Source organism: Amblyomma americanum, chromosome 2 (assembly GCF_052857255.1).
Source record: "Amblyomma americanum isolate KBUSLIRL-KWMA chromosome 2, ASM5285725v1, whole genome shotgun sequence".
NCBI classification, from domain to species: Eukaryota; Metazoa; Arthropoda; class Arachnida; order Ixodida; family Ixodidae; genus Amblyomma; species Amblyomma americanum.
In genome coordinates, this window is record NC_135498.1 from 153,191,855 (window position 1) to 153,214,543 (window position 22,689).

Consider the following 22,689-nt stretch of genomic DNA (forward strand, 5'->3'; position numbering starts at 1 on the left):
CGGAAAGTCCGGCGTCCCGTAACACGGTAACGATATGCTATAACTTTCTTGTGTCGGGGGACAAAAGGGATCGCGTTCCCGATGGCTCTTAGGCGTGCCGAGCACCGCGGCGGGCAGGCGGTCATCGTCCCCAACCATCTCAAGCATCTCAAAGGACAACGGACCAGTTTTAGGCTTATCTTCCCGACCTTGCGATCCGACCTTGCGCGTCGGTTGTCATCTGATGAGGAACAGGTGTCGGCAGCACGTGGGAACCTTCGGCTGGCCACAGGAAATTACTCCGACGGCATTCTCCTCTCTCCCAGGCTCAACATGTGACGGGGGCGCGTCTGTATGTGCGGTGGTGTGAGTTTGTGCGAACAAGTTAAAGTGCCAGGCCACTCCCACCCCAGAGAGGGCGTCCTCAACCTGGGAAATTTAGGGAAGAGGAAAGTTATAAAACTCGACAGCGAGTGCAGTTGAAAGGCCCACTTTTGATCTTTACGCTTGTAAAAATGCAAATAAACCCACTCGTAATCTTCCTCCCATCACCCACCTTCCTGTCCTGGCGGTGGGAGCGGGAGTCGTCTCGACCGTGGTTTCCTCAAGACGCGACCCCGTTCCCCGCCTCCGACAGCGTCATCAGACTCTAGACACGAGCACTCCTACGCGGGAGTAAAAAGGCTGTGCGCTAGGGGACAATTTACTCCATTTAACTCCTTTCTGTTTAGAGTGTAGAGTAGGCGTGTCAAGTATGTGGGCCAAAGGTGACCAAGCAACAGCGTTTGTTTGTTGGCCGTTTAGCGCACCACTTACGTCACCCCTAAGGGGACACCGGGAAGAGCTATCCTCCGTCCAATCACCGTACTCAGGGAAACTCGGTTCTCTGCCCCTTTCGACCATAGGCCACCGTTCGTCCGGCAAGAAACCAAGGACTTGTGGCTGAGAAAATTGAATTTAGAAGTTTGTCCCCCACCCGACTCACACTCGATGGTATCGGCCACACGGGTGAGGACTGGCCGCCGCCGTTTGGGAGTGAATGGCGAAAGAGCAAAGCCTATGAGATCCGCAGTGGTAATTCGGTACCGACGTCCGCAGTTTACTTGAGAAATCAGCCGGTGGTGGCGAAACTTGTATTTTTTTTTTCATAAGAGCTCCGTTCTCAGTTACAGCAGAGCGCGGCACACCATCGATGTCGGCCAACTGCTCCAATGCATCTTCAATGTCCGCTTGACTAACCCGATGGAGCTGTTCTCGCCCTGCACAATCGGGGAAATTATGATCGGTCGTAGCCGTGTCACCTTTCTCAGTGGGCACCTCAACCGCGCCGTGAGGGAAGGAAGGTGGGAGTGAAGACGAACAGTTACCGTAGTGCAGGGCTCCGGAATAATTTCGACCACCTAGGGATCTTCAACGTGCACTGACATTGCACAGCACAAGGGGTGCCTCCTCCATCGAAGCAACGGGAGAATCAATGCGCGGTGCCTGCGAGAGGAGACAACGCGGCCGCCCTCCCCCACACGGAGCCGCGTCTCGCCGTCCTTGGCCCGCTTGGCCGGCCAGCGACCCGCTCCGTGGGACGCATGCATTCTGGAAGAGTAGCCGAGCCGAACCACCAGGAAGCTGGTGCTCAAGAGAAGGGCTGCTCAGTCGGGTTGCGACGCAGGCATTCTGACCTGCTCTGCGCTGGAGAGCCGAGCCGAATAAGCGACACTTGCAACGCAATATCCAGGCACTGCTCAGCGACACACAGTATAATAGCACCGCACGAGAGAAGAAATAGTGGAAAAGAAAGCACTCGAAAGCGGACCGAGCCAAGTGGGATACTACGGCGCGTCAGATTTCCCGATGATGTCGCACCAGGTAACCAACGCAGCGAATAGAGTTCGGCGAATGCTGATACATACAGAGTGCAGTGACAAGCCTAAAAATAAAAAATGGTGGGGGGGGGGAGTAACCACCTTATTTTTTTTCTGGAGCACTGCTCATTAACCGATGCAATTCAAACGGGGTGCGGCCACAAATTTCCCGGACAGACGTTATCCTTCGGTCTAACCTCCATCCAATGGTACGAGCAGCGCTCAACATGGCCGTGCATGCGTTCCCTCTACTCGGACAAGCAACAGCGCTCAGACAGGGAAGAGCACGGGACAGGCACCGCTTTTCTTTTATTTTAACGCGATAACCTTAAGGAGCTCGTGTGGCAGGAAATGCGGCGGCGCCGTCGTCGTTGACAGCAAGTGACAAATCGAGGAAAAATCTCCAGAGAAACAACCTAGGAGGCAGACCGGCCACCTAGGTCACGTGATCTTGCGGCGCCATCAAAACCTGCCCACCGTAGCAGATGGCAGTTTGACTAAAGCTTAGTCGCTCAGGAAGAGCAACCTGGGCTCCACAACGGCCACCGGTGGCAGCACCTGCCATCGCAGGGCATTGCCGCGTCGCCTAGCCGCTGCACCGGGAGTGGTGTGAGGACAGCCAGGGACTGCAATGGTGAGAATAACCAATTAAGTACATATATGGGCATAAGCCCATTAAGCTATCGCGTCATAGCATTCAGGCGGAGCTTAAATGTCCCTTAAATTTATTTTTTGCCCTTAGAATGTAGCAACTAGGTCACGCAGTTCCCTCAGCCACCTGTGGCGTCGCCTGCACCTAGCGTTGCGGTCGTCGACACCCCTTGGTCAACGCACTCTGCGCCGGAAAATACTCGATGCAGCCTCCGAACAGGGGGACCAATGCGAGGAGGCTCTTGACGCAGACGGATTAGCACTCCGGATTAATGTGCACGCGAAGCACGGTGTGCAGCCATGGGGGCGCACATCTGCCAACGCACATGCGCTGTAGGCCAACGTTAATCCGGTTGTACGTCTAAGCTCATATGGCCCGGCTATGGGAAAACTCTCCATTAACAGAGACAGCGAAGGTCGAGCGCTTAGCAACCGCAGACAATAACAGCTACGAATGCACGATGGAACCCGATAAACTCCAGTGGCAACCGCAATTCATCCTCCTATTGCTGGCACCATAAAGCTAAATTTTCGCGGTGAAGAATCTGCAGACATGTCTATAAATGCACAAATTCCGTATTTTTCGAACTAGGAATCTTGCGCTATCAACCATAACCTCTCCGTATTCGGGGGGGGGGGGGGGGGGGGGGGGATTTTGATGATAAATTATTATGACGCAAGGGCATCTGTGGCAAAAGAGCGCCACGGCACAAGGTTTTCTTTTTCTCAAGGTGGGGTCAAAGACCCATTTTCCAAGCCTTTCACCCTAAAGAAGCCGAGCACCAGGCGAGGGGAACGCTTGTATACCCATTGTGTCATCGGTGGGTGCCCGGTGGCACAGGGAATCGAACCCCGCACCTGCCGCATGCGAGGCAGATGCTCAAACGACTAGGGCAGCGCTGCGGTGGAAATCTACCGCAGAGCTTGCGGAGCATATCTTAAAGAATCCGCCGCGGTGGCTCAGTGGTTACGGTGCTCGGCTGCTGACCCGAAAGACGGGGGTTGAATGCGGCAGTCGAATTTCGATGGAGGCAAAATGCTAGAGTCCCGTATGCTGTGCGATGTCGGTGCACGTGAAAGAACGCGAGCTGGTCGAAATTACCCGGAGTACTGCACTACGGCGCCCCTCATATCCTGAGTAGGTTTGGGACGTTAAAATAAAGCCATACCAGGACAAGATGACTCCCATATAGGGTAATCCGCGTTTATTGCGTATGCACAGCGACTACGGTTCCACCCGTTATGGCAAGAACTATATGACTGTTAGATACCGAAAAATGTGGCGGAGCTCTTGCGTCGCCACACTCCTCGCTCATGCATGACACCTCGGTCCTTTTTTTCTCTCGCACCAAATCGCATGCTGCCACGCGCTTCTCTCCGCAACGGGCAGAACAGACTGAGCAACGTCCACGAAACACGGCGTGGCCGACAACACTTCCCCTCTTCCGGACCATTTCACCGCGCCACAGCCCGGAAGAGAGGAAGTGGACAGCGAAACGAAGGCGACTCAACGACAAGATCTCGCCGCCCTCGGCTGCACACGCGCGGCCTCGGCAGGGCGCCCCGCAGAGCAGTTTGGCCCCAGGACATGCGTCCACGCACGCTTGTATAAAAGGAAACGAGGTGGCACCTGCGACAATGCCCGAGTGCTTCCGTGGTGGATAGGGAGGCAGCCGTCGATCGCCGAGCGCGACAACGGTCGGTTGAGGGCGCTGTCCGCTTCTCTCGCGCAAAAAGCCCCCCCCCCCCCCCCCCCCCCCCGGCAGTCGGGGTAAATACCTCCGTTTCAGGCGATGCCGTCATCTGCGCTCTCAAGCGCACACTCTTACGGGCATTATGTAGACGGCAGTGTTTAAATTGCAATACACGATCCTTCCACGTGACCAATCAACGGGCCGCAGACGCGTATTTTTACTTGACTACGTTCGTCTGCAAGCGTTCTGTGACGGAAATCGAAGCCTCTTCTTCAAGTTTATTCGCGAGGAGCAGGAAACTCTTTTAATACCGAGAAAACTAGATTTAAAAATGGAACGGTCTTTTATACAGCGATAGCTGTATTAGGCGCCCGTCCCTGGCTTGCGCGTCGTAACCGTCCGGCGTAACCGGTGCGTGCATGGATGTCATTAAAGAACCCAGCGGCATAATGCGTTAATCACCTGTCACTTTATATCACGATCAACTGGGTCTCATAAGCCCATGGGTGGCTCTGTTTGGAACAGCTGCCTCAAAATCCCCCAAAATGTCCCCACAACTACATCCTACACAGCTATCGCTGAATCTCGCGTCCTATGAACTAATTTTTTTCGCAGCCACACGATTTAAACTTAGAAGAGAAAACTGACGCAGACCGGTTTTCGCAGTAGCAACACCCTTTAGCCTCCGCGAGCGACCAGTGCAGCCGTTTGGTAGCCATTGTTCGGAGGCGAACGAAATGTCTTCGAACGACATTCGGACCACCCTCTGTGGCACGCTACCAACGCTGGGAGGAAAACGATCGCATCAGCGGGAAAGAATGAGCAGCTCAAGAGAACTGCCTTAGGAGGCACATGTTAATCTGCGCGACTCTTGCTTTCTCGGTGGGGGAACAGGGGGCCTCTACGTCCACGCAGGTACAGTACGTGGCGCAGCTGCAGGCACTGCTGCCACGAACGGCGGCGCGGGATGCAGGCCGCCGGAAGCCGGATGCTTTCATCGGCCATGGGGCGAACGTACTCGGCACGAGGGAACGGCCGCTACTTTCGGGCCACAGGCATGCGTGCGCCAAAAGGAATGCCTCCAGAGGACGCCGAGGCCGGTGCAGCCGAGGGACCGCCGCGCAATCTGGCCGGGGTGACGAAGGCGAGACGGACGGGACACCAACGGGTGCGTCCCCTTTCTCGGGCGAGCAGCGGCGCAGGGGTGTCGGATTCCTCGGCGCGCTTCTCCGGGGGCAAGGAGGATGCAAGAAAACGACGGCGATGCGACTGGAATGACTAATGGGCGCGCCGTTACGACACGCACCGGAGCAGCTCCACATGCCGGTGCCCGCTTTCTCCATGAATGAATGAGGGGCGTCGCCTGGTTGCAGCAGCACTAGGCGCGCGTGTGTGGCAGAGCCTCAATAGCAGCCACGGCGGGACTCTGCGGACCCTGCAGCTGAAGGGGACTCGGTGGCCGCTTTCATGCCGCCGTCAGAAAAGCCAGTGCGTACGGAATGCGATCCGAGAGCAGACAGCGGGAACAACGACACGGCGACGACGAATTCATCGGAGAGGTTGAACATTGCGGCGGTGGTGCTGGTGGTAGTGGCGTCAGCAGAACGATAGTTCAATGCAACTCAAAAACGAGCGCCAGATGCCCCTCAAAGGAGGCCCTCCAGCCAATGGCATCGGCAAGTTCTCACGCCTTGGTTGGTCCCCACTCATCTGCCACCCCCTGTGACTTCACGCTGTTAGGGTATTGGCCAAAGGGGAGAGGGGGAGAATTGGTCGACACCAATGGCTGGAGGGGCATTTGCCACTTTGTTCGTACGGTGGTTTAGCCCAACAGAGAAGCTCACTGATGTCACACTCGCGGAACCCGTGATCGTTTCCAACCCATGAGCACGGCGCATTCGCCTGGTCGCCAGAAAAGTGTGCCACCCTCATGCCAACCAACGTGTGTGCAGCCGGGAGTGGATCCCCTCGAAGAAGTAACGAGGTGGCCACCATCTGTCCCCCTCGCTTCTTCCCACAATAACTGCCACACTTTACGATCGCACATATCTCGGGGTGAGTACAAGCCGCCCGTGACTCGGCAGCCAGTGCTGCGAGAGTATCTGCGATTCGGTAGATCCCAAAGAGTATGCAGCACCTTGAGCAAAAAATTAGCAGCAGTACTGGCAGCAGAACGCACCCTGTGTAGGCATTACTATGAGCAGCAGTTATCGAAGCAGTAAAGTAAAGCCGTCAGCACAACCACAAATATTTTACATTCTCAGTAGTAAGTAATCGGAATACTCAGGCGCCTCTGCTCGATTTATTCTTGTTATCAACGCTGTCCTGGTTGAGTGTGGCTCAGCTCCGCGCGTGTCCGGCCATCCTCTCGTGCGTTGTGTCGCGCGCGATGAAAGCCGTTGGTTGGCCCGCCATCGCCCTTAGATCCGCCGTCATGCGTAGGCAGTTCTTGCTTTGCGGCTGGGCTATGGGTTGTATACTGAGACCTGGGGGTCGGTGCAGTGTTCTGTAATGCCTGCAGTGTAATAAGCACTCGTGCTCTCGTATAACTGCGCCTTCTTTCTTTCAGAGGGTCAACGCAGGCGTGCAGTGAACGCTGGCTGTGCCCTCAGCTTGCTCTGGCCCGAACCCGCGTCATCTGGGCGGAGTGCCACTCAACACCTGTCACGGGTGAACCACAACGGCTACGTTTGAGATTCGTGCCATCGCTGCGAGTCTGCCGCGCACCACACACGCAAAGCGTGGCCTTTATTGAACCGACGCTGAAAAACGCCCGAGTGGCACATGCATCGAGACCCGCCTTTCTGCGGAGTCCTGCTTCGCAGGTGCGCACTTCTCTCGTCTTGTCGGCGTCCGCGGTGACGTTGGCCAAGTTGCTTTGAATCGGGCGACCCTCGTCTGTTCTGCCGCGCCAACGACATACTGCGTGCTCGCGGGCCACGTGACCGCGTCGTCGTAAACACCGGCACGCGTCCCGCTAAGAGCTAGCTCTCTAATCGCTGACAGCGAGAGAGGACGAGTCAGACCTGTCTGTTGAAACCTAAGGATGTTCGGCGGATGTGCAGGGAGGACGTCGCTGACGCGTCTCGTTCCGTCGGCATCTACCGTTCGTCTCCGCGTCGGAGTCGCTTGAACTTCGTCGCATCTTGCTTGGTTTATGGGTTTAACGCCCCAAAGCGACTCAGGCTATGAGGGACGCCGTAGTGAAGGGCTCCGGGAATTTCGACCATCTGGGGTTCCTTAACGTGGACTTACATCGCACAGTACACGGGCCTCTGGAATTTCGCCTCCATCGAAATTCGACCGCCGCGGCCGGGATCGAACCCGCGTCTTTCGGGCCAGCAGCCGAGCGCCGTAACCACTCATCCACCGCGGCGGCTGAACTTCGGAACAGCCGCCTCCTGTCGCCTGCTTCGGTCCGTTCGTAACCCCAGTCGGCGTCGCTCGAAACTGGGAGGCCGAAGACCGGCGGATCTTCCACGCACTGCGGAAAGGGTCGGAAGCGGGGCGCCTCGCCACCGCCGCGCAGTAGCGTCGAGTTACCGCGTGACGCTCGTAGTCGTAGGAATGCTGACAATGCGAAACGAAAGGAGGTGTGGACGGAAGGGGGTAACGAACGATGGCGAGCTCACGTATGCGCATTAGACGCCCCTTCTCCGTGCGAGCGCGAGATAAGTGTACATACACCCCCCATGCACAGCTCGCGACGTTATCGGACGCGCGTATCTCCCGCATCCACCCATTGAGCACGGCGGGGTGCACCAGCGTGCGCCCTTTAAACGGCAGCGAAGCTCTCCCTCCCCGCATCCGGCTGCGACGCGAGACGCAGCGAGGCGGCGGCGAATGCGAGCGAGCGTTGTGGGACGGATCCCAGATGACTCGAAGCAGACAAAAAAAGAAGAAAGAAAACGAAGCAAACGATACAGCTCGCATCGCTGAGGTGGCGCGGCAGCAGAACGTGGCGGAGAGCTCACGCAGGGAAGGAGAAGCCGCCCGAGCGGAGGAACCTGCATTCTAAACGTGCACACAAGAAGGCAATGCCAGGGATGGCTGGAAGGCTGCATTAGCTCTGCAGAACACGGGAGGTGGACGGTGCACGCTTAGCGCGCAAACATCGCGATGAATAAACTGACGACGACCCGGCCACAGCCGCCTTAAGATTACGTTTGCGCGCTTTCGTTCACAAAAGATAGCGTTAGCTGCTTACGTACAAATGCATTCCGATCCTACCGCTTTTTGTCATCAGTATCTTACGAAAACGCACACCTATAACACGCGGCACATATGTTATAAGGAAAAAAGTACGAACTAAGGCACCCAGAAACATAGCTACAGAATTTACAATATTTTAAACGATCACCATCTTGCTGTGAGCATTATTCAGGAAAGCAAGTCATGGAAATCTCAAAATTAGCATCACTATGTATCTGTTGTCACTCCAGGCATAACCACTCTTTTCGTTTTTATTCTGTAGCTTCTCACAGTATTTGCAAATTGTACATAAATGTTCAATATGAAATAACTCCAGTTTCAATGTTAACCAACATCTCTATTTCCATATCGTTTGGCGTTTATTTTATGCGCTGAATGTCTTGTGCTCTCGAGAGGGAGCAAGAAGGGCGCAGACTCTGTCAGGCATCCTTTGCCTTTTGGTCTGCGCCCTGGGCAACTGTACCATACGTTGGCTCAATAAACTCAGACTCTTTGACAACAAACAAAAAAATGCAAATTAAGAAGTTGTTTCGAACACTGCGTTCTCGATAACAAAGACGATAAAACACCTACAAGCAAGACAAACAAAATTGTTACCCAGCGCCATCGAAGCCAACCGTGGAATGAATGAATGAATGAATGAACTTTATTCCCGTCATCATGGTGTCTCAGTCTGGGCGCAGTAATTAGGAGGGGCTGCCTCCCAGCCGGCTCACGGCACCGGGGACCGCGGAGAGAGTCTTGTAGTAAGCTGTTTCCGCCTGACGGATGAGGAGTGTTTGTTGATCCGGGTCGTGGCTCCGGATCAGCTCTTCCCAGGTGCCAAGCTCGGGGATGCTTTGTGATTTAGCCCCAGGAGAATCCTGACACTCCCAAATTGATTTTTCGAAGTCAGTGCCGGCATACAAACCTTGTACTTGTTTCTCGTCTCTCTGAGTTGCCAATTTGGTTCAACACCCGTTACATATCCCTGGCTAGTAATTGACAACGTCAGTTGGAGGCCTTTCTCTTATACAGAGTACGTAGTTTAGCTCGTGACGATGAAACTGGCGCGTACCGCGTACGTACGTACTCTCCCGCCATCCATCCGTTCACGGTTTGCGAGGACACGCCAGCAGTGCGGTGCTGGTCGCAATTGAGCGGAAGGTTGCTGAGGCTGGATTTTTGCAATCCACCAAGGACAGTCTGCTTACTCACGCGAAACACAATGTGCGGCCCCGGGCACAGCCACGTGGCCTGACGCAGACCAGGCGCGAACTTCGCCCATCGCGCGGTTCGCCCATCGTTCCGCTCGTCTATAAATGGCGATGCGCGCATCGAGCCGCGGACATCGCTGGGAGCAGAAAGAAAAAGCACAGGCTCCCTTACACGGACAGTGGGGACGAACCGCAGTTGGCCTCTGACCGTAGCTAGACTACCGCCACGGGTAGGAAACTCTAGCTCGTTTCCCTTTGAAGCGCACCTGATCGATGAAGGAGGCCCGATGCTTTAAAGAATTAATAAATCCTAAACATGCACGCGGCGCGGCAGACTGTAGCAGTGGCGGAATTGACTGAGGCACCGCGAAACGAAGTGGCTTTGTTTTCCCTGCCGGTGGTCCGAATCCTGCTCGGGGATGTAGTATTTTCTTTCTCGTGGATGCCGTTGCCATGACAACGATAAGACACTGCAGTTCACTTTCCTGCGGCCGCTATGGCACTAACGTCGAGAATGGCTCCGGGACCATAGCGTGTATTTAAATCTATTACCCCTGCCACCGCGTTGTAATTGCAAAAACGCCACTTGAAAAGAAGGGAGAATCCGAAAAATGTCCAGAAATGTATGCAGGTGACACCGGGACGTTTATACAAGCAAAACTGCGGTGGCAGGTTTTCTTAGTGCAACACGTGAGATCATAGGTTACACTCACACCATTCACTCCCAAACGCAGTCCTTTCCGCTCTTGACGTCAAGAGAGTGAGCAGAACGTTGGCAAAGAAAAAATTCTGCAATTTTTTTCATCCAATTAGCTCGACAAGAGATGCATGTTTGGCAAAACACCAACGTACTTAAAAAGAGCCACAGAGTCGACTTTTACCAAGGCCAACACTCCAAAAAAAAAAAAAAACGATAGCTGTAGTTCCTAACTTTCAGGATAGTACCTGCTTAATTACTGCTTAAGTACTGCCAGCCTGGAAAGCGCTGAACCCCTAAAACGCCATGAGTTGAGTCCGTGGCCCTCGGTGCAGCCTTCAATGTGCATGCTTCGCGAGAAGCTCAAGGATATGCCAACGGAGTGAGCAGTTTCCACCAGCACGCCGTTCTGCGCCGCCAAATGACCCGGAAGGGCCTCCGGCTAATGCGCCATTCGTTGAGCACGGCGCAAACATGCGGAGAGACGTGCAAATAAACAGAGGCTGCGCAGACACCCTCCGTGGAGAAAGTATCAAAATCCCAACAAGGAAAGGTGTCAGAAGGGAGACACAATCACTCCGATGCTATTCACCGCGTGTTTTGCAGGAGCCATTCAGAGATCGGGATTGCGAAAAGGTAGGGATGAACGCTAAAGGCGAATACTTGAGTAACTCGGGGGACGTACTGCAACGCATGATCGAGGACCTAGACAGGCGAAGCGTAAGGGTGGGTGTAAAAATCAGTGTGTAGAAAACTAAAATATCCTTCAACAGTTTCGGAACGGAACCGCACTTTACAACATGGTAGCGAAGCGTTGCAAGCGGCAGGGGATTAGATCTATTTCGGGTATAGTGACCGCAGATCCGGAACACGAGAGTGAAAGAAACAGGAAAATAAGGACGGGGTGGAGAGCATATTGTAGACGCTCTGAGATCACGAACGGCAGTTTACGGCTATCTCTCAAGAGGAAAGTAGAAGACGGAGGGAGCAGAGTGGGTGAGGGAAAAAGCGCGGGTTGATGACATCCTAGTCCAAATCAAGAGGAAGAAATGGGCTTGGCATGGCATGTAGTGCGAAGGCAAGGTAACCGACGGCCGTTAGGGGTATGTAACGGACCGGATTGCAATGCTTAGTTTAGTTTATGGGGGTTTATCGTTCCAAAGCGACTCAGGCTATGAGAGACGCCGTAGTGAAGTGCTCCGGAAATTTCGACCACCTGTGGCTCTTTAACGTGCACGGACATCGCACAGTACAAGGGCCTCTAGAATTTCGCCTCCATCGAAATTCGACCGCCGCGGCCGGGATCGAACCCGCGTCTTTCGGGCTAGCAGCCGAGTGCCATAACCACTCAGCCACCGCGGCGGCGCGAGGATAAGGTGGCCGCGACTAGTAGAGGACAAGGTTTAATTGGAGAAATATGGGAGAGTCCTCTTTCCCGCAGTGGGCGTAGCCAGACTGATGATGATGATCACGGTGACATTCCACCCGGGTATTGATAAATGCGACTGCGTTCGCATTTCGAAGGTCGACGGTGTTCAAGAGCGGCACCTTCGTTCGCAAGCTAAGGAAGAGATTCCATCCGTGCGGATGCTGACAGTGCGAAAGGAGACAATTGCTGGAGCAACAAAGGAAACACCCCACTCTGCCCGGGCAGGAAGGAATAAGGAGAAAGGGCAGGTCCGGAGGTAAATGATACATGGACCATATATATGGGGAAGGGACAGAGGAACACGAAGGCAGAATTGAGAATGACGTATAAAATAGCGCAACATCAGACAAGGACATGAAAGAACACACGAGCGCACCACTGTGTACAGCATACCATTGGCATGTGGAAGGAAGTATGTAGGCCAAGGTGGAAGGTGCTTAAACGAGCGCCTTCGTGAACATCGCTACAATGTCAAAGAAAAAGAAAGGTGGTTTTTTAGATGCGCACTGCAGAAAATGTGAATCCAAGTGTAAACCTCTTTTTCAAGCATGCACGGTCATTGCCAAAAAGCACTTGTAAACTCACGCGAGAAATAATCGAAGCTGAAATGATAGATAGCTTAGGTGATAACTGCATAGCGAAACCCTCTGTTGGGCTATCTCGTAAGGAATTAGATTACCTGAGAAGCCACTAAACAACTGACTGTCTGCCGCGCTTGCGCAATGTATCGCCATGTAATATATATCTAAAGGCTCTCTTCCGCTATAAACTGTAGCAAGTTAGCGCTCGTGTGTGTTTTTTCATGTCCTTGTCTAATGTTGCGCTATTTTATACGTCATGCACTACCAACAAGCCCAAACCGCCACTTTGTTAGAATTGAGAAAAACGTACAGCGCCCATGACTGCCCAACATGTAGCAGGAGAAAAATTTTCATAGAGGCCCATACTAACACTATGAAGGAGAGTGCGTTCTCTGCAGACAAGGCTATAGCTGGTCATCCGCCGATGATGAGCACGGGGGAGCACTCCAAGGGCGAGGGGAAAAATAAGGGGGAACGGGGGGCCGGGAAGCAATGGCAGTGATGGCACTCAGTCGCATGCGCCTGTCGCTAACGTCAACTGCGCATGCGCAGTGGGAGCTGGCGATTTGTATCCAACAAGTAGATCTAGAAGAGGAGAGACGCTCATGCGCAGAGCGACCGTGTAAAAAAATGAGTTTTAACGTGTTTAAACATTTAAACGTCTTTTACCTATTGCGTAGGCATTGCCGTACATTCCTCTTCCTTGTTCCATGTTTCGACGAGGTGTAAATACAGCTAACTTTATAGTTTCCATCTCATCTCAAAGGTCAAAAAATACCGAGGCTTCGGAGACCAATCGGCTTTTTCAGGACTGCTAGTGAAGAAGTGGTATCGCACTAAAAACACGGATAGTACGTGTTAGTGTGATTCGTGCAGGAATTACGGAGCATAGCTACCGACGGCCATCGACGCCCGTTGCATGCAAAGACAGCAATAGCATTCAGGAGACTTACCGAGCCTCCGAAAGGTGACGACCTCTGTGAACGCACCAGAGAACGAAACATACCAGGCGTATTCCTACGAGCAGAGAAACTCTCCCGATTGCTCTTTGCCTTTCACGTTTTTCCTTCTCCATCTTTTTTCCTCCCGAGGGGGATCAAATGCGACCGCCGGTTCTGGACCCAGACGCCGACAACATTACCGGCTTTTCAGAGAAACGGTTCGCTAAGGCGCATGCTGTGCTCACAACCATCCCAATCAGCTGAGTTGAGTTGAGGTGTTGAATGCCACAGGTGGGGTTAGCCTTGCTTTATCTGCCGGCAATTGCTCCACCGTAGCGTCACTTCTATATTAATAATGTCCTAAAGCCTGTCGCATCTACTCCGCTATGCGCACAGTCTCTTACAATAGCACACATTCTCTCCCGCAGTCACCATCTATGCACACAATAAATCCACACAGTCCACTCCAGAAGTCACCATCTATGCACATATTCAGACACAGTAGAACATAGGCCATTGCAGTGCCACGATCCATACACACATTCACTCACAGTATAACGAAGTCCACTCCGGAAGACACCATCTACGCACACATTCAATCACAGTAGGCCATAGTCCGTTCCTGCTGTCACCATTTAAAAACAAGATCTGTGTTCTGCAGAAATGTTAAAAGAAGGCGTGCAGCCTCCCTTCTGCATGTCTGGTTTCCACTCGGGTAGACAATGTCCTGAGCTGTGCTGTGACATGTTCCTGTCTTCTTGAAGGAAGCGAACCCAATCAGTCGAACTGCGTCTACTGCAGGACATAAGCTACGAGGGTAGAAAAAAAAGGAAGACAATAATGCCCTGTCCGCGCCACCGACCAGCAGAACGGGCTCCACTGCAGGTCAAAGGACTGCATACCGCCGATCTCCGATTATAGCCCCAACCTGCGTCAGCTGCGGTTACCTTGGGATAGGATAGGAATAACAATTAAAATGCCGGCAACCGACGGTTTAACGCGTCGTGACGTTGGCCAAGCGTCGACCCGGGGTTATGCCCTACTATGCACTACACCTATTTCGGCCTGCTTGTGGTGCGTCGTGAGGCTTGTGCGTTTCCAGCGCACCCCGGGCCTGCTGGAGGGCCCATAAACTTTCAAAACTTTTCCGCCCTGTGCTACACTTGCCTTCTCTTGGAATCTTGCTTTCGCGTTAGATGCCCAAGCCATTCGTGTGTAATAAAAGTTTCACCTAAACCAGCAAGAACGAGTAGCCTCGCCGGAGCTACTCAGGCCAGGAAAGGGCTTATCCACACAGAGTCTGCCGCTTGCCTGCCGGTCGCGTAATTGAAGCTTGACTCGAGCTTGGCTACCGAGCCAGGACTATACGAAGGACGGTCTCTGGACAACCTTTAGTCCAGCTGCCGTAGCCGTGATTATGCTCACACGCATTACAAGGCCGTTTCCCCCGCGCTCGTCTTTGCACCCGTAAGGAAGAAACGCACACAAGGAGCAAACACTTAAAACCTTGCATTCCGCAGAATGCACCCGCCTTCCGTCTTGCCGCAATGTGCTGCACCTTCCATAACGAGCCGCATCAGTCGCTCAGCGGCTACGCCGCCTGGTGCCCACCCCGAGTGTGCCGGTGCACAAAAACCCCCCAGAAGGCCCATGCACTCCACCGATGAGCCCACGAGTACGTCTTGGTCGAAATTCATCCACTAGGAAGACTGTTGCCCTCATTCCTACCCGCTACTGATCCCTTCTGGTTCGTTTGGCCAGCCTGAGTGCGAAGGCTACTGCGCCTTTCGTTTCCTCATGACCAACAAGTACCTTCGCTACCACTATCATCTGACTACTAAATGTTAATTTCCTTCATAGACCAGGGCTCAATGCAGCCCAGAAAATATTCGCGATCGGACAGAGAAGTTCGGTCTAGAGGGATGCCGACGTACGCGAACACACCAAAACTGCAACGACCCCACCTCCGACAGAGAGGTCTTGACACCACTGCAAAAGGTGCTGCACAGGCCTCCGAGCCACCTTCCCCGCTGCTCCCTCGAGAGAGTATACCGGCGGGACGACGCAGTCGCAACCAAGTCACGTAGGATGCGGGGCGGGAAGATGCGCCGCTACGCACGCACGCAGCGTTGGGCGATGCAAAGCGAGTGAGCCGTGTTCCGGCGGCGGCCCCGTCGTCGCCGCAGTCTGCGACAACAGCGAGGGCGGAAACCGCGTGGGCGAGGCCAAGGGCACGGCAGACGGAGAGTCACTGCACAGCTTCGCGCAGGGCTTGTTGCTTCAGAGTGACATGGCGGGCCCTTTTTAAGCGCCACGGCACCACACAGGGCAAGACAGAGTAGAATGGACAAGAAAAACAACTAAAAACAAAATTGCCCGGGCCGCACCACCGAAGGCGCAATGGGGGCTATAGACATACACGTTAAATTGGGTGGTGAAAAGAAAGAAAAATAGTAGTGCCCAGCCCGCACCGCCAATTCGCGCGACGAGCTACGACAAACAGCAGAATGGGCAGCAAAAAAAATAAAAAGGAATCTTGCCAAGCCCCCACCGAACGGGCAAAGCCAACAGGAAGCGCCGTCCTGTTCCCTTACCCTGTGTCGTCCTGCAGCGCTCAAGCTGACCCTTGTGTCAGAACACGGCACGCCGGACGACGACGGGTTCGGATTCTAAGCCGAGGCCGTAAGAAGCCTGCCGTTGTTCATTCCGCATAGGTGAGTGCTACGCGCGAAGGCTTCATCAAACACAATCGTCCTTCTTATCCTTTTCAGCAGTAGTGGTTTAGTTTTGTTTCATGGGTGTTTAACGTCCCAAAGCGACTCAGGCCAAGAGGGACGCCGTTGTGGAGAGCTCCAGGTAATTTCGACCACCTGGAGTTCGTTACCGTGCACTGACATCACAGAGCGCACAGGCCTCTAGCAATTCGCCTCCATCGAAATGTTATTGCCGCGGCCGAGATAGATCCCGCGTGTTTAGGACTATATCACCAGAGCACCGTAACCACTCAGCCACCGAAGCGGCTTCAGCAGTAGTGTCTTCGCACACTCAAAAATATGCGGAAAGCAGAAACGAGACAATGCAGGGCCCGAGTTTCGAAGAAAAAAATGGCCAGGCTTAGCTTGGTTAAGCCAAGAATGCGTTGCATATTGCGCGGTCTTTTTTTTTTTGAGGGCGAGGTATTGCTTGGCGGCACTCGATTTTCTCGGCAATACTTGGTTATACTTGGATTTACTCGGTAATACTTGGTTTAGCTATTTTAATTCTTGGTCATTCTGTGTGCAAGTACCAGTAGTGAGGCGAGAAGTGCTGTAGCGGCTATATACGTGGTTGCCGGTGAAGCTAATGCAGTTGCGCTCTGTCGAACTGCTTTACCCGTGGGCGGCATCTGGCTGTAAGACTCCCGGCGAAGGAGCGCAGCTCTTTTATACATATGCCGTGACGTCAATCATAGCGCAGCGCCCCTAGCGGGAGGAGCGGGAGTCAGGTGTTGGCTGCGGCCGCGCCAGTTGGGATCCAGCTTTTCCTCCGTGACGTCACGCGCCGGCGCAGCGCCCCTAGCGGGAGGAGCGGGAGTAAGGTGGTGGCTGCGGCCGCGCGCGACCGCGCGAGTTGGGGCCCAGCTTTTCCTCCGGCTGTCGTGACGTCACGTCACGTGGTTGCGCTAAAGGTCAATGGTGGCTGCCCGGCCGCGCCCAAGGGCTGAACTGAGTGATTGCAATATGCAACGCATAAAAGCGACACTTATGCACGCGCCCGCAGATGAAGCCTCCAAAACAACCCTGTTTGAAGCCAAATGATGACGATGGGATACAGATGGCACCAAAAACCTGAACGCCCGAAACAACGGTTACATGCTCACCTGCATTTGAAGCCCACCTGCCTCGACTGAGAATCCCTTCGATATTGGATTGGGATCAGCTGGGAACATATTTATGGCCAATGCCTTAGTTATCTCTGATTTGCTGATGACATCGTTTAGCTAATAAACTCAGGGCCCGGGGGTAGAACTGCACAGCATGATTGAAGACTTCGACATGCGAAGCAGAATGCCACATAGGCAGCTAAGGCCATCATGTGCCAAGCAGAGAGTACAGGAGAAATTTTCTGCTGAAATTCATAAAGACGTGAAAACTTATCGGTGGTGTAGAGGCCTAAAATGTTACTTTTAGTGCCTAGCGATGATGAAGGAACAACGTTTCAAAAATGGCCACTAGTAAAAGCTTTGAACATGGTCAGGTAACCTCTGTGACCATCCTTGACTGGGCAAGAATCACGAAGCTCCCAACCAATCAAAGACCTCAGCCTGCTTCTCAGGAGTGAGGAAGTAACTGAGGTGTATGTAAAATCAAGTGAAGCACTGGGTAAAGAATAACTATTCCTGAAGAAAACCTCCTTCACTTAGAAAGCTAGAACACAGGAGTGTAAACATTTATTATCACTTAGGAGCAGTGCTGGATGAAATGGAATGCATTTATTATAAAACTGACTAGAGTACATCTTAGTTTTTGAAGATTTGAGCATGCAAATAATATGATTTAGTGTGAGCTCGTCTCCACATATTTCACAAACAGGTTTGTCTTCTTTTGTCAGTAAGTAGTTATGAGTCAGGTGTGTGTCCTATGCAAAGGCGACATAAAATTGCTTCACTGAAATGTCCTGGTGTCTGCATGATTTGTATTACCCCATGGCGGGCTTTATGAAATGTAGTTTGTTGTTCAGTTCATTATCCCCCTCTTTCTGCCATTCGTTCTTCAGCTTATGTATCAACTTCATGCAGTCTTTAAAAGATATGTTCACATTTTTGATTTTACCACTCCGAGCTCGTACAGCTGCCGACGTGGCTCAGGACACAGCAGAGCCTTGTCATGTGTCGTTGTGTTGTGACTTTCTCTATGTTGTGTATGACTCTGTCTACTATGGGCTCAGCTGCATTTCTTGACTGTAGCGCTGTTAGTAGGCTACAAGCAAACGGTGCAGGTTATACTTATGTAGTATTTTCTCCAGAGCCATACACACTGCATAACATTCGGCCAAAAAGATTAATACATAACTTGGCAATCTTACTATTTTTCCCATTTCTCCTGCGCTACTGCACTTCCAACGTGCGTTGTTTTCGAGCACCGTCTAAAACTCTATGTAGCTTGGATATTTCTCTTTCAAACCCAAGTACTTTTGTAGTAAGTGTTCATCTGTTTTTTACGAAACTCCGTTAGCATGAAGTCACGCGCAGCGGGAAGGCAGTACCATGGCCGCAATGGATCATCTCTCGGGGCAATTTCAGGTAGAGCATCTAGTATTCCCAGCTCGCAATTGATTGATTGTGGTCTGATTGACTGTGGTTTATTATTGAACAGTCTTCTAGATGTGCACTGGCTAACCATAGGGTAACAAAAGGTGTTTTGGTAAGGACCTTATTTCAAAACATATGCACAGGTAAGCATTGCTCTTCTGTTTGTGAGAGATGGTTCATTTGTTTCTACATACAGACAGTTTATGGGGATGTTCTGTATGCACCAATTGATAGATGCAGACACAGGTTTTGTACAGGATCCAGTTTTTTTAGGTATGATGGCCTTGCAGACCCATACACAATGCATCCATAGTCCAAAGTGGACCGTACTATGGAGCAGTAAATCTATATAAAACATAACCTATCGGACCCCCAGTGTTTCCATGAAAGTACCCTCAATATATTTAGTGATTGATAGCTTTCTTTTTGAGGGTGATTATGTTGGGCAAGGATGTGAGCTTTCTGTCAAAAGTTATGCCTGGAAATTTAGGACGGGATCAATCTGCAAGCCTCTATTTAATGTGAAAAGGACAGCAACTTTTTTATGTGGAGAGAACTTAAATCCATTTTGGTCTGCCCAAGTCGCTAGTTTGTTCAGTGTAAGCTGTACCTGTCTTTTGCATGCTGGTAAGCTGGAAGATGTGCATGAAATTTGAAGGCCACCAACTTAAACAGAATACATGGTGGAGGCGGGTGGACCGCCTAGGTCACGTGACCTTGCGGCGTTATCAAAACCTTCACATCGGATAGTGAGCAAACCACCTACATTGGCAGGTGCCAGTTAAATTAATTATTGTTCGCTCGGAAGGAGCAACCTGAGCCGCACAACGCCCACCGCTGGGAGCGCCTGCTATCGCAGGGCAGTGCAGCATGCCTTAACCACTGCACCATTGCGCCAGGAGGGGCATAAGGACTCCCAGGGATTTATGAATGTAAATTAGAGAATGACCTTCTGCATATATGGGGACTAACCCATTACACTACCGCATCATGTCACCTCCAATTTTCCTTAGGATCCTCCGTTTTTGAACATGAGTGCACATTAAGCAGACTTTGGAACCCCGCGAGCGATTCAGAGTGCAAACCATGTCACCGAGGATCAGGGTAAAGCTCAGATAATATAGCAGAGCTGCGAGCTGCGCTACGGTGTTTCCTTTGCTAAAGACAGGAGTTCAGGATGAAAACTTTGGACAGGGTAAAACTGAATGCAACGTTCATTTCAAAGCCATGACTTTCTCAGCAGTATTCTGAGAAACTTGAAAAACTGGTTAAACAAATAAGATCAGAAAAAATGTACAGCCTAGAGGCACCCTCCACCACCCCCCTATCAAAGAGCATAATTTACGAATGCCGTCGACCCAGCGCTGAGCACTGAAAATTGCCTTGGTGGATCGCACCATGCCTTAAGCGTGGCACCGTGAAGAAGATAACCGGCTCATTTCTTTTCCAATAAAAATTTGCAGCCTTCCGCAACGTAAACGAGGTACCACAGTGACGGCAAAAATTAGAACTCCACTGCGGTTTTTGCTGCTGCAGTGGCGCTGCCGTTACTCTGTCAGTCTTTTCCTGGTCATTTTCTTTTTGACTCGTTTCTTGACAAGGCCACTTTTGCACACAACGCGTGTGACGCAGACCGCTAATTACAGGCGCTCCGGTCAGACCGCCTTCCACGGGGGCATGCACGAGTTAAATTTGGCCGCCTACAGAATTGACCTGTTTACCTCTCGAGCGAGGCCCCGCACTAGGGACGCTGCACTTGGACCACAGCTGCAGCCCCGTGACTCGCTGCGATGGCTACAAAACACATTGCATCGTGACTACTCCGTCATGAGCAGTGCCCCGGCGATCTGGGCAGCAGGCTTCCTCGTTACCGCCGGCGAGACCAGCAGCTGCGCGCTGTATCCGAAATGAAGGCGGCCTTTTCCTTGCTATCTTTCGTTCCACGCCACGCGCACTGCAACGGTGCAAGGTATATCGACCAGAAGGAGACGCAGAGCCCAGAGCTGGTTCCGCCAGCAAAACGAAGTCGTTCGATCGGCCGCACGATAATTCGCACGACGCTCGCTCGAGCGCGTCACAGACGTCAGCCGCGCTTACCCGCCGGCGAGAACATGACAACCAAAGAGTGGCATTCAAAAGGCCAGCGGGCGCGCACAGCGGCCGGGGAGGAACCCGTTTGCTCGGAGAACGCGCTCCGAAGACAGCAGCTCTCCGGCGTACTACAGCCGCCGCTGACAGCCGGGCGCCCACACAGGCGCGGTCAAAGCACGCGCGCATTCCGAGCGACGACGGCCGCTTCCTCCTGCGAGCAGCCGAGCGCCCCTTCCGTGAATCCGGCCAGACATCCTCGCAGGCCGACTTGCGTAACAGCCGACATTTCCTCGACGTGGTCATCTACGGCACGGGGCAAGTTTGTGCGGGACAGGGTCGTACGAACAGCACCAGCGCACAGTGGCGCTCACGCACGACTTCGCGGCCTGTCAACGGCACGGAACGACGGTTCACATACCTTGACAAGCGTGCGACTCAGACAAACACGACGTTAACAGCCGCAACGGCCTCGCCCAGTCGCACCGTTCCGCAATGCCCCATTGAGCGGCGTACTGTTGCCGTAACTATCACCACCCGACCAAACACGCGCGAACACGGCGCTGCAAGGCTCGCTTCCGGGTTCAGTGCGCGAAACGCGATTGACTCGAAATAATGCGATTCAATAGCTAAAGCTCGTGCACCGGGCAGGGCGCCAACGGCAACGGCTTTTGAGGTGACACCCGAGCGTGTTGGCGCGGCAGCGACTTGCAGCGAAAGCACCCGAGGGCAGTCATTACGAGTCCGCCTGAACTCGAGCGCGTAACCGCTTAGCTCGAAGGTCTAATCGAAGGAAAAGAGAACGCCGCAGCAAGCGGACGTCGATAGGCATGTTATCGGCTCGCGCACGCCCGGAAAAGTAAAAGAAGCGGAAAACCTCCCTCCGTCCCGCACCCGTCGACACCACGGCCAACTGGATATCGGGCACAAATGCGCGCAGCAGCTTCAAATTCGCCGCTTTCGACCCGCATGTCACGGCCGTCGATTAAGGTAAACAAGTGAGTGCGCCTGCCTATGCGAAGCCCATGCTTTGCCGTGAGAAATGCGCTCGGCCGCATTCCAGCCGAAGAAAGCCGCCACAGTCGGTCGAAAATGAAAGGGGCAAGAGTCGGTAACGTCCACCGACTGCCGTGGCATTTTCTGTCGGGCACAGAGTTGGGCGCTAAAGGAAAGAAAAAACAAACACCGCTGACAAAGACGCTCCCCAGAGAAGAGATGAGCAATGCTCCGGTGTTTACAACGGCAACGATTGCCCCCGCGCAGCAGCAATAAACACCGCGGCCGAGGCGGTGAATGACATGCGGTGAACTCGCGCGGTAGAGGCCGCTTGGCTTTGCGACTCGAATCCACACCCACCGTGACCGCCGGCGGCCGCCTCCCATGTTTTCTTCGCGCGACGGGTCGACGTCAAATCAGGCAGGGCTGTCGTTGTTGCAGAGAGAGTAATCCACAGGCGAACACCACCGTGAAATCCACTTCGCCGCAACGGCACACTTTCACGGGCAGCACAGGCCGACGTTCACGCGCACACGCTCAAAATATCGCAGGCCGAGCCAACACACGGGAGACGCGCGCCGCCATTTTGCTGGGCGACGTCAACTTACCCTACCGGCCAGACCTCGAAACATCTTTTTCCAGTTCCACCGGTGCCGCTGCCAGAATCCGCAGTGCGGCGCGTCGATCGCTTGCGGGGCCGGTTTCTGTTCTTGTTTTCGCTTTCTTTAGTCTCGGGGTCAGCTTGCCATTCGCGCTCAGCCGCTCGACGCAACTTTGCTGCGCTGTGTTTTGTGCCGCCCTTTCGGTACTTCTCCCGTTCTCTCTCTCCTCTCTGCCCCTATATCAGCAAAATAGCTGCGCGTCGTTCAAGAAGCGCTGCATAGCTTCCCGCGTTCATTCTGCGCGCGTCCCACGATCGAGCTCCCATTGACTTCGCTTTTTCCTCTTCCCTCTCTTAGTTGCACCGCACGCTTCACTCCTTCACCGTCTTGGCTTCTTCGAAGAGGAAAAGTCTTCCGATCAAAGCGGTTTCCTGCTTGACGACTTCCGGATGGCTCTGGAATCTGTGCCGTACG

General features: G+C 53.1%; 1 protein-coding gene across 2 annotated transcripts in view; it reads right to left on the reverse strand.

Moving 5' to 3' along the window:
- Positions 1-22,211, reverse strand: part of LOC144121913 (unconventional myosin-XVIIIa-like) — a 260,448-nt gene extending 238,237 nt beyond the window's left edge. For both annotated transcript variants that reach the window (XM_077655352.1, XM_077655351.1), the window contains exon 1: positions 21,974-22,211. The gene's annotated coding sequence lies outside the window, so the exon portion shown is untranslated. The remainder of the gene's footprint in view (positions 1-21,973) is intronic.
- Between the last annotated feature and the right edge of the window lie 478 nt (positions 22,212-22,689).